We start from the raw sequence: 12714 nt of genomic DNA on the forward strand, positions 1-12714 counted from the left end.
GATGTTGGTGAAAGATGCCCTGAAGGGTTCCACAAAGTTACATAACCGCATCCAAGCATGCTTCCTCAAGGTCACACCTGTGCCTGAGGCCCTACTCACACCATCGGCTGCATAAGAGATGAGCCGCATGGAGGAGTTTACTACCGAATTAAGAGTTGCCAGATGGGAGGCAACTTTAGCCTGGGCCCCCGCAGCTGATGGATCTTGAAGGGTATCTCCTAGCTCTTTAAGGAGATCCCTTTGAAGGCGGGTAAAGTGGCACAAGTAATTCAGCGACTTCATGGAGAAGGTCGCTGAGGAAAACATCTGCTTCCCAAATCTGTCCATCGTCCTAGATTCCTTATTAGGGGGATGGACAGATGAAGAAGTTTCAGCCAACTCCTTTTTTCTGGCTGCTGCTACCATCATGGCATCAACGGGAACACCCTTCATCAGAAATTGCTTGTCTTGTGGTGCAGTAATAAATTTTGTGGGTCTTCGGGGGGTTGGTTCCACTGTGTCTGGGGCTGACCACACCTTCCGAGCCACCGCAGACATCAGTGGATCGAAAGGCGGAGACACCCAGGAGGTTGAGGGTCGGGAACCAAACGCATCCAGGAATACCGACTCATCCTCGGAAGGGTTAAGGGTAGTCCAGTTTCTCCTCTGCCTAAGTATCTCAAGGATGTCTGAGAAAGAGGCGTCCTCAGAGGGGGATCTCGGGGACCCTTCTGAATCCTCTAAGTCAGTATCTGAAGTGACAGACACAGGGGAGTCAAAATGCTTCCTCTTGCATTTCCTCTTTTGAGGGAGCTCCTCTGAATGATTAGGGGAGGCCTCAGAAGAGGAAGATACACCCAATGGGGTGCCCTGGAGTGCTTGTTCCCCACACTTGGGGTCTGGAGGAGGGGCAGAGGCAGACACGGGCACCATGGGGGGAGGAGCCGATGAGGCTGATCGTGGGGCTGACTCAGAGGCCAGCATAATCCTCATGACCTCGAAGGCACCCCTTCCCAATAGCGGAGAAGGCTCCAGCTCCGAAGAGACTGGAATCCTTCCAGGCACCGAGAGAGATGGCTCCGAAGCCAATGTAGGAGTCGAACTCACCTGCGCCGAAGCTCTGAGAGGGAGAACGGGGTCGGACAAGGGTCCAATGCCACTCGCCCCCTCAGAGCCAACGAGGGAGTCCCGGCGCCCGGATCCCTCCAAGGACGGTACCATGGAGGCGATTGGAGCCGACAACAGAACCGAAAGTGTAGGTATCGGCGCCGACGGTTCCACGATCCGAGCCCAAGCAAGCTCTGGCTCCGAACTCAAGGGATGAATCGAAGGAGGAACTACTGCAGAGACTGGCAGAGCCGAACCCTGATGAGGGTGGCTGGATAACATTTTAGCCAGGGCCTGTGATTTTAGAAGCCTACTCACCACTCTCTCCAAATCATGGTCAGATAGTCTAGAAGACCGAGAAGAGTGGGATCGGTGACTTCGCTCCTACTGTAACAGAGGCGACTCCAGAGCCGAGTGTATCGACTCTAGGGATGGAGATCTAGAGTCAGGGCCGACTGGGAGATAGGTACTTCGGTTCCAGCCGGAACCGAAGTTGAAGCAGATGCCACACCCGACGATGGCTCCGAACTAGGAGCCGGTGGCTTCGTTGGCTTAGAGGGTTTCACCGGCTGGGCCTTAGCTGCTGACCCTTCAGGTTTGAGCAAGCCCCTAAGGATTAGCTTATTCCTATGCTCCTGCAGGACGCTTGGACTAAAGGTGTGACACACCAAACAAGAGTCCTGTAGGTGTAGGGTGCCCAAACAGTAGACACAAGAAGTGTGACCATCTGTCAGTGACACCTTCTGACAGCATGAGTCACACTTCTTGAATCCAGATACTTTCGTATCTTTAGACATTCCTGTAAAAAGAAATATCAATTACAGAGAAAAAGTAACAGAAGGGAAGTAGGTGACTAGTAAAACACACGCACTCAACACAAGTTACCACACAATAACAGCAGACACACTCTATTTTCCAGGAAAAGGTAAATAGACCTACTAATCTACAACAATTTCTAATAAAGAAACTACTACATAAAAATTGAGAACAAGGATTAGCCTCTAACTAAAAACGGCTACCTTTAAGAAAAGAAACAGGGGAGGGGAAAACTCTGTAACAAGAAAACGAGTTTTCAAGGGAAGGAGACTAAATTACAAATAGATAACTACAACTACTATAACTACTACAACTATTCTAAACACCAACTACCATATAAATTTTTTTATATATACTAACAATAAAATTGAAAAAATATGACATGAGCCAGTAAAAGCAACCTCGCAGCAGAAGCGGCAAACGAGATCTGGGTATCTAGCACCAGGCATCATGGGATATAAGGGGGGCCTTGAGCCAGTAAGCAGCTCTCGAGTTTTGAAGATGGCTGAGTCAGAGCCGAGGATCGGCTCCAAACCCAACCAGCAAGAATGAAGGCGAGATAGACAACTTAACATCAATAATTATAAGTAGGGGCAGAACGAAAGTTCTGTATACAATAAGCACTCATCCTCTGCACATGCACGCACACACACACACACACACACACACACACACACACACACACACACACACACACACACACACACACACACACACACATTATTTTCTAGGGATTTGCCACATCGCCTGAGATCAGTAAGCCTCCATCTATTGGACTCAAGCCCACTGGTTCTCTTATAGGGAGAAATTCATAGATCTACTATGGTGACAGCTGTCCAGAGGGGTTTTTTTTAGGCAGATTGGGAGAGCTCACTCTTGTCAGCACTGCAGCAATAAGACAGGTTGTGTGTGACTAATCCCACCCTTGGGTAAGGTGACATACTAGAAGTTTTACCTCAGAATCCTAACATACTCCCCATCAGTATGTGTTCCTCTGAACTCGCTATTGTGAGTTACCACCAAAGAGGGGCTTAGTGAGCTAAAAGTCTACTCCCAGGATGTAATTACTCCTATAACTGAGTTTAACTATGTGTGCTGCTCTAGCCTACTGTCCACACAGAATGCATACACCCATCCTTCCCCACAAGTACTTTCAAACACCCAAGCCACTAAATGAATTCAGATCTCCTAGGGTACAGGCAGGGCTTTACCCTTATAAGTCATGGTACTGACACTACTGAAAAATCATTGTCTAAAATATACTCAGGTTAGCATATGACTCTGACCAGTGTACAAAGGGTTTCCAAGCAGATTTTATTTTTCAAATTTGACCAAATGAGTATTTAGCTCTCCACGTGTATTCTGTTTGGTTGCCTACCCATTTTCTAACATAACGACTCTAAACCACAGTTCACTCTTCTTTCCTTCATAGGTTCATAGGTTCATAGGTTCGTACTAGGCTATCTGCCCTAGGGGATTTATAAGCCTAGCCAGAGTGTGTGTGGCTTTCACCACCCCTTAGGATGAGAATACTACTCCCATTTAGGTTTAGTTTACTGTGCCTCTGTCTAGTAGTGACACAGAGATGACCCCCGGGGTAAACCTATGATCTCCCATCCACTCGTCAAGATTTCTCTTGAATAGAGTCAGCGAGGGGCTCTGTCTGACATGGACAGGGATTCTGTTCCAGAGTGTAGGGAGCCTCTGGGTTATGAATCTGTCCCTCCAGCATGTCCTATTTATTTCTGTGTTGAGGTTTAAGTCTCTAGCTCTCATGGCTCTGATGGATTTGGATTTTCTGAGGTGGAGCATGTCCATTAATTCCGGATTGGACATGGCCTTGTATGTCAGGCACAGATCACCTCTGAGTAGGTGGTATGCGACTGAATAGAGCTGGAGTTTTTTCAGTCGGGCAGCATATGACATATGTTTAAGACCCTTTATCCTCTTGGTGAGGAACTTTTGGGGTCTTTCCAACTGCTGCAGGTGTCGGGTAAGATACATCCCAAATGGATCATTGTACTCAATCATTGGCCTGATAAAAGAAGAGTACAGGGGCACAATGACCTCTTTTGATCTAGATGTGAAACCCTTCATGATAAGGTGGGCAATATGGAAGGTCTTCCTAACCACTTTGGCAATGTGAGTGTCAAATGAGAGGTTACTGTCAACCTGGGTCCCTAGGTCCCTGATTACCTCTTCCAGATTTAATGGATTACCACCTATGTGGTAATTTGTGGGTACCTTGTTTTTCCCAAAGGGTATGACTATACATTTTTGGCGTTCAGCTTAAGGCCATGGCCCTGGCACCAATTATCCATTTCTATGAGGCCTCTCTGAAGGATGTTTGTGTCTGCTGGAGTATCAATTATGGCGCCCAGTTTGCAGTCATCTGCGAACTTTGTCAGCCACAATCCTCCTATGTTTGCCTGTACCTCGGAAAAATAAATGCCGAACAAGAGGGGTCCCAGGACTGAGCCCTGTGGGACACTGCTTGTGACTGGCTTAGAGTCTGACATAGCTCCAGCAACTCTGACCCTGTGGGTTCTGTCCCTGAGCCAGTTTGCAACCCATCTTGTGACATATGGGTTTACATTTAAGCTGGTGATTTTGTCTATGATGCCTGAGTGAGGTATTGTGTCAAAGGCTTTTGCAAGGTCAAGGTAGGCTGTGTGAACTGCCTTACCCTCATCGATGGCCTTTGTGACTGTTTCAAAAAAGTCGACCAAGTTCAAAAGGCAGGATCTGCCCTTGACAAAGCCAAATTGGGTAGGATCCAATGTCTGTAGGTCCCCAATGTCTTTGTTTATGAGTTCCATAATGATCCTCTCCATAGCTTTGCAGACCAGGCTTGTCAAGATTATGGGGCGGTAATTTCCAGGGTCCGTAGAAGCACTGCCTTTGTGAAGTGGGACCACTGTTGCCGTACGCCACTCTTAGGGTACGTATCCTGTAGTAAGGCTAAGATTAAACAGCAGCCTTGTGTGTGGGTTTAGTTCCTCTTGGAGTTCATGTAGCACACAGCCCGGGACACCGTCCGGTCCCATTGATGCTGCGTTTTTAGCTTTAGAGAGGGCGGCTCTCACCTGGGCATCTGAGATGTTAGGGAGACTACACTCTGCTGCGATGGTTATTTCTCCTTTTGGGGGGGAGGGGGAGGAGAAATTTGCACTGAACCTGTCTGCCAGAATGTTGGCAATGCCAGTGGGTTCAGTGTATTTTGTGTCATTTTGGACTAACTCTGAGCATATCTGGGAGTTTCCACCCAGGTTTCTAACATAGCTAAAGAAGGCCTTGTGATTGTCTTTTGTGTCTTTTGCGATTTTTCTCTCAAAGTTGGCCTTGGATGATTTTATGAGTGATCGTAGTTTTTTGCTAGTACTGTTCAGAGATGCCTTCCCTTTTAGGGATTTTGCTCTGTCATGTAGTAGCTTCCTCCTCCTGTTATAAAGTTTGTTTATGGCTGGGGTCCACCAGACCGGGCGCCTGCCTTTGGGGGAATGGGTCTTGGTTTTATTTGGGATTGCATGATCCATGCATTCTTGAAGGTGCCCGCAGAAGGCATTTGTAAAGGATTCAGCAGTGTGGGTTGTGGTTTCCACTTGCCCAGGGGCCTTGAAGGATACCACTTCAGTCTTAAGAAGTGTGAAGTTGACTTTTGAGAAGTTCTTCACTGTGGTCTTTTGTGCAGGGGGTGGGGGCGGGATGTGGATTTCCAGTGAGATTAATTTATGGTCTGATCTTACCAAAGAGGGATATACTTCCGGTGTGGAGCATTTTGTCCCCATGTTTGTGATGATCAGGTCAAGTATATTGTCTCCTCTTGTGGGAATGATGACTAGTTGTTCCATCGCATTTGAGTTTATGAATTCTAGGAACCTTTGGGCTAGGGTGTTGGGGCTTGAGTAATGTTCCCAGTCTATGTTCGGGTAGTTGAAGTCTCCCAATATGATGGTATTTGGAGAGACATTCATACTCTCCAGTGTCTTCAGGAAGGCTGTGTGGGGTTCCTGAGTTTGAGAGGGTGGTCTGTAGCATGCTACAAACTGTAAGGCAGTTTTGCCTATGGTTAGTTGCACCTGGATGGTCTCCGATGCTTATGCGTTGCCACTAACCTGGAGGTGTGGGTATCTTTGATGAATATGGATACTCCCCCCTCCTTTTGTGGTTCGGTCCAAGTTTTGGGGCCGGAAAGCATGATATGAGGTAAAACCTGATAGTGCTGGAGTGCTCTCAGGAGCCTTGAACCAGGTTTCAGTCACTGCACAGACATCGATGTTCTCCATACTGAGGAGGGCTTCGAGGGCGTGCATCTTGTGGCTTAGACTTCTGGCATTGAGCAGCATTTACCTTAGTTTTTTTCCACTTGTGTTTTCTAGGGAGGTAGGTTTGTCATTTGAGCCTTGCCTAAAAAAGGCACTATGGGGTGGCAAGAGCCTTGGCCAATATCCGAAGCCCAGGGGTGACAGGTGCAAGCCATCCCTTGCGAAGCAGCGTGGCTTGTCAAGCATGTCATCCCAAGCAGACAGACATTGGATCCCCTTAGAATGACACCAGTAATTAAGCCAATTGTTAAAACTGATCATTTTGTCTTTGTACTGTGGCATCATTCTTGGTGAGGGTAAGATGCTGCTCAGGGTCAGGGTCATACCGGCCTGGGCTACATAATCAGAGAGCTCCTCTATGTCTCTTTTCATGTAGTCCAGGGAGGTACGTCTCAGGTCATTCACATCGGCATGTACAATGACTGAGTCATATTTGTACTTGCTGTGGAGTGACCTGAGTGCTTGTGTTATGTGGCGGATTCTAGCTCCCGACAGGCAGCTTACTGTGACCTTTTCCTTGTTCAGTCTGGTGAGCGGGACGTCAGTGTGTCTGACTATGGAGTCACCTATTACAAGTGTGTCTGGCATGTTGTTTGGCCTTAAGGGCTGTGACTGTTTAGCACACTGACTTTGTGAACTATGTGTTGCATGTGCTATGTCTTGAGGTGGCGGTTGCTTGGGTGTCTGCTTTGGAGGCCTCTGTTGTTTTTGTAGATTTTTAATCAGCGCCTCCGAGTATGTTTTTGTGTGTTTATGTGTTTGTTTTGCAGTTGTGATAGTTCTATGTGAGACTGGGTTTGTGGTGTGTGTGGTTACCTTCTCCTCCTGACTGGTCTTGCCAGTACTGAATTGAGAGAGCTCAACCTCCAGTTTGGCTATATAGTTGCATCTCTCGCATATATTTGTATTTGTTGGGAGGAGGAGAGGGTTGTCTGTGTACATGAAGCAATTGTAACATTGCCTCAAGATTCCCAGATTCACCAGCTGAACAGGAGAGGACGCCAGCAACTGACCCTTCGACATGCTAGAAATAGTGAAAAGATTGCTGTGTAACTGAGTCAGAAAGGACCTATAGGGAAATGGGTACTCAAGGGAATTTAGGTGAATGAAGTACTTTCTTTTGTTTAAGAGTGCTTTACCTGTATAAAAAATGCTTTAGGAGCAAGTGCTGAGCTTTTCAGATAGAGTATAGGCTGTTTAGATTGCAAGTAGAGCAGTTCTAAGGGAAAAATTGAAGAGCAGACTTTACGGAGCCAGAAATAGTTTAAACTTGATTAACCACTGCCCGATGCTGCTCTGTGAGCAACTTGCTAATTCGAGCAAAAGCGCTAAAGCGCAAAATGGGCTTTATAGCAGGGGGTGAAAAGAGCCAGGAATTGACCCAAAATGGCCAATAAACTACAAGTTGCTGGGCTGGAACCACAACTCTAGGGACAAATAGGTTGCTCAGTGCTCCCCACTCCCACTGGTGAACAAAGAAGCTTCCTCTTATCCAAATAAGGATATGGATAGCACAGGAACTAAGACAAAGCCCAGAGATCAGCAAAATCTGAAGACTGGACTATTCTAGTTCAGAAAAGCAGGAAAACAAGGATTTTTTTTGTTTTTTTTCTTTTTTTTACAGTATTTAGCTGGATGGCTTCATAAGATGTTGTTACTTGTGTCCTGCATGTTTGAATTCTTCCACATCTTTTTTTTCTTACTACATCATCGATGTGTTAATTATGATGAGTACCACCATTTCTGTGAAATAAAACAGTTGCATGCATCTGTTCTGAGCCATCCAGCTTGAACTTTATACTCACCCTTATGTTCATTTGCAATGCTTTGAAAAACTGATGATACTTGAGCTATCTGAAGCATGTGATTTGTTTAAAAAGTCCATTATTTTTATATGTACACCCATTCCTCAAAATTACATTCTGAACATTTCACTTGGTACCCTCCACCTGAAAAGCAGTATGTTTTGAAGAAGATGAAGGGGGGTGGACCTTGGCCACAACATTTCACAAAAACATAAGAGACCAAAAAGAAGTCCAACAGGAAGTGTTACTGAAAGGTTAAACCATTTTCAAAGTAAACTGTTTAATGTCCATGTGATGCATAGCCAAACACATTACTTTAGCAATTTAAAGAAGTATCGAGCCAGAGATGTAGTAGGAATCACAGGCTAAAGTAAATTATTCAGTCCAGCCTGCTGGTTATCGACCATTTTATCACTTCTATCACTTCTAAGTTCAATACTGCTGCAGCATCCAAAACTTAATAGCAAGAACAAAACTGACTGCTGTGTCAACATGAAATTGGAGTTCAAGAGTTCACATTTTCAGCCAGTAATAAATAGTATGCAAGGTGTTTAACACAAAAACAGGTCCGTCTGTGAAGCAAGGCTCTGGACCAGAGTGGACACTTAGATGCAATTTCTCTGATGTACATTATTAAGCATTTGCGTAATGATTGGCATCAACAGTTTTTCCAAATATGGAATCCCATAAAATCCATGAAAGTCCTTCCTTCCTTCCCTATGAAAACCAAAAGAAAAGTCTAGCTTAGCTAGACTTTCCACTGTGTGATTCCTTAAATCTCTTGCATTAGAATAACATTAAAACAATCTAAAGAGGTTTAAAGAATCATACAGTGGAAAGTCTAGCTTTGCTAGACTTTTCTTTTGTTTTTTTACTGATTGTTTTTTTTTTCTGGGTGACCTTTTTACTCATTGTTTTAGTTCCTCCCATGTGAAGAAAATATATGTTACTTTTATTGCAAATTCACTATCTTCCCTCCCTATGATCCACCATGATATGTACAAGTCCTGTTCACCAAGTCTTCGAGGAAAAATAGTACTAATTCCATCCAGGAAGGAGCCAAAGCAAGTGGAAATGAATTGACGTACAGTAGAGCAAAGCAAAATACAATGATCATGCAACCAAACCATTCTCAGAAAATCTTTAATGAAATAACATTAATTCATTCACCTAATAGTAATAGATAAAAGCAGTCTTGATAAATTAAGAACTCATCCCACCAAATAAAATAGAAAATCACTGATCAAAAGTCCATCAGCTATTAGATAATAACAGCCTTGATGAATTAAGAACTAATTTCTTTCCTCCATAAAACAGTGTAGCATTCACTTGAAGTCCACATTCCCTCCCCCACTAAACCACATACCATTCATTAAAAGTTCAAGTCCAATCAAGTCAAATCAGTAAAAATAATAATCAACTAACTACAGATAAAACAGCCTTGATGAATTAAGGACTCTTTATCTCTGTTTATATCTTCCTCCAAACCCCACCCCAAAAAATAGCACAACATTCACTGAAAGTCCAATCAGTAGAAATAATTAAGAATTAACAGCTCATATCTACCCCACCCTAAGAAAGCCAAAAAGTCTCTGTCTGCCATATAGCAACAACAATAACCAGCATTGCCAGTAACAGCGGGAGGATAACCCACAATTTTGTCTCTGTGCCATTCCTCACAAATGAGTTACCACTTCTCATCAGAATCAGGGACAAATCTAAATGTACTAATCACACAGGGACACCTCTGTCATTGACAAAATAAAAGAATGTGAATTAAGATACATTTGTCTGGATTTAAGAATTCTATTACAGTTTTAATTATTGTCATTATTTATTAAGGGCAACTCACCACCTGCTTTAATTTAGTAATTCTATGCAAAAGAAAACTGTTTTAATTACATTTTAAATTTACATGCATCTACCAGTCCACAATCAGTTCTGTCTTGTCCACATACACACCTACATAATTTATATCCAGATTCTGGTCTGGATTTAAATTTAGGTTAACAAATCCAGACACAATCAGAGAGGGACCATTCAGGGGCACTTAAAATATTAGTACTGTGTTAATATACATTTTTCTGAAGTAAAGAAGTTTGTATTATAATTATAATTCTTAATTTATTTCTAATGATTATCATTATTTATTAATGTACAGTTCTTCACCACCTGTTTCTCCAAAAATGTAATCATGGAAAAGGCCATTATGCCAAACTACATTTATTACATTTGATTTGCATTATATCTTAATTTGGCGCATTCCCCAGTCCAGTTCACCATACCTCTCAAATGTCCAGATTTTTCCTTCACATTTTTCATTTGTTTCTCATAAAATTTATGGCATTCTGGCAAAGCACAGGTGACTGAAGTCATCAAATAATGACCAACAATTGAGTTTCAGATTTCATATCCTTTAGAAAATGCATGCTAACACAAAAACTTGTTACTCTAGCAGCTAAGTTTAAACATGCAATATTTAAAATCTGTCCCTTGTTATATTGGCCTTTGTCCCACAACTATTGATCAAAGTTATTAAATAATGACAGACATTTCAGTTTCAAACTTCCTATCCTTCACAAAAGTACGTTAAAAATGTTATTTTAGTATCTGTTTCTAAGAATAATATTTCAATTCTGTCCCTATTTTCTTTTTTGTCTTTGTCCTACCACTGCTATTAACTGAAGTTACTAAATAAAGACATACATGTCAGTTTCCAACTTCCTATCCTTCAGAAAACGCATGCTAACTTAAACCTGTTATGCTAGCAGTTTTCTACGTTTACAAGAGCAATGTTTAAAATCTGTCCACCATTCTTGATTTAATTCACTAAATAATGACAGGCATTTGAGCTTCGGCCTTCTTTCAGAAACTGCATACTTACACAAGATCTGACCTGTTACTTAATAAACTTTCTAAATCCATAAGACCTTTTTAAGTTAAAATCTATTACTATTTTCTGGATTTGGTGTGTCATTAGGCAGTCAGATGAGTATGTAGTCAAAAGACAGACAAAACAGTGTATAGAATTCTTCATGTGTTAGACAACCGCACGTGTGCACACACACACACACACACACACACACACACACACACACACACACACACACACACACACACACACACACACACACACACACACACACTTCTTCCTTGTCTAGTTGCCCTGTCCAAAAGTTATCCTTCTTCCATTTCCATTTGTTTTCTAGTGCTGATCCTTGGCCCCAGGTATGAAAAAGGTAGGTTCAACCATGCAAGTCCAAGGTCAACAGGTCATCCTTTAAATCATTTCAATCACTAACTGAGCCAACATTTAAAAAAAGAAATCAACTGCATGTTCTTCTGACTGCAGTCATTGCACAAAGGGAAGTCTTTATATATTCAGTTTTTATAAATTGTCTAGTGAGCCCACAGCAAGCTACTAACCAAATATCAAAGCAGTCTTTAGGGGGGTGCCAGAGGCTCATCGCATACATAAAAAGTAGGGATGATCCAACACACCATCCAAGAGTATAAGGAAAGGGTACAAGAGGTATCCTGGACTCTCACAGAAGTTCATGTAGGACTTTTTTGCCATTTCATATGTATCCCTTAAAGTGAAAAGCAGCAAACAATAAAATAGTTATTTATGGGAAAAAATATGTATGTATATATATAGGTTACCTATTTGATGAACAATCACTTAAAATGTCAAGTATGATATGCTCAACAGCTTTTAAGTGAACATTCATCTAAACGAAACCTAAGAATGTCGAAACAAGGAGTTTCGAAATGTTATACTTGGCCAACCATCAGGAAGCCAACGGCTGACGTCAGAATGTTCACCTTGATTAGCAGTTATTACTGTCCTCCACTGTGGTGCAGTCTCATCATTCACCCTGTGTAATGTTATGACAGTCCTCCACTGTGGTGCGATCTCGGAGTTGGTATATTTAAGTAGGGGGTGTGGGGGGTGATGCCCCCCACTTTATTTTGTTTGTTTTTGTTTTTGTTTTTTTTTGGGGGGGGGTTAATGGTGTACAGTACATTTTAGCCATCAGCAGTTGACTTCCTGATGGCTGGCCAACTATAACTGTTTGAAACTCTTTATTTCGACATTATGGGGTTTCACTTAGATGAACTTTCACTTAAAAGCTGTTGAGCATGTCATACTCAACATTTTAAGCATTTGTTCATCTAATATAGACCCATATATATATATATATATATATATATATATATATATATATATATATATATATATATATATATATATATGTGTGTGTGTGTGTGTGTGTGTATATTTATTTATTTATTTATTTATTTTTTATTTAAGTACTCTCCAACCCATTGTTTTCCATATATCCATAATACTAAGTGCCCACCCCACAAACCAGTACTGCTCTTGTGTAAACCTCCCTTACTACAAATTGTCTCCTCATTTTCCCAGAGCTGCCATCTGCTTGGCACCCTCCCTACACACTGAGAGGATCCTGAGTTAATCCTGCTCCATCCTTGGTCGATAAGAGATTTATTTTATAGCTTTGTACTTTAGTCGACTGTTTAGACTACTACTGCTTTATTGATTTTTGCCCTTAAATCCCTCTCAATCCCCTTAATACTTGAAATTACTTTTGATTTGTTTTGCTATAGCATTACACTAGTAAGCAACCTTTCTTGGTGTTATTATTTCAAGAGATAAG

This window comes from Protopterus annectens, chromosome 1.part1, assembly GCF_019279795.1.
Source record: "Protopterus annectens isolate FY-2018-M chromosome 1.part1, PAN1.0, whole genome shotgun sequence".
Classification (NCBI taxonomy): Eukaryota; Metazoa; Chordata; order Ceratodontiformes; family Protopteridae; genus Protopterus; species Protopterus annectens.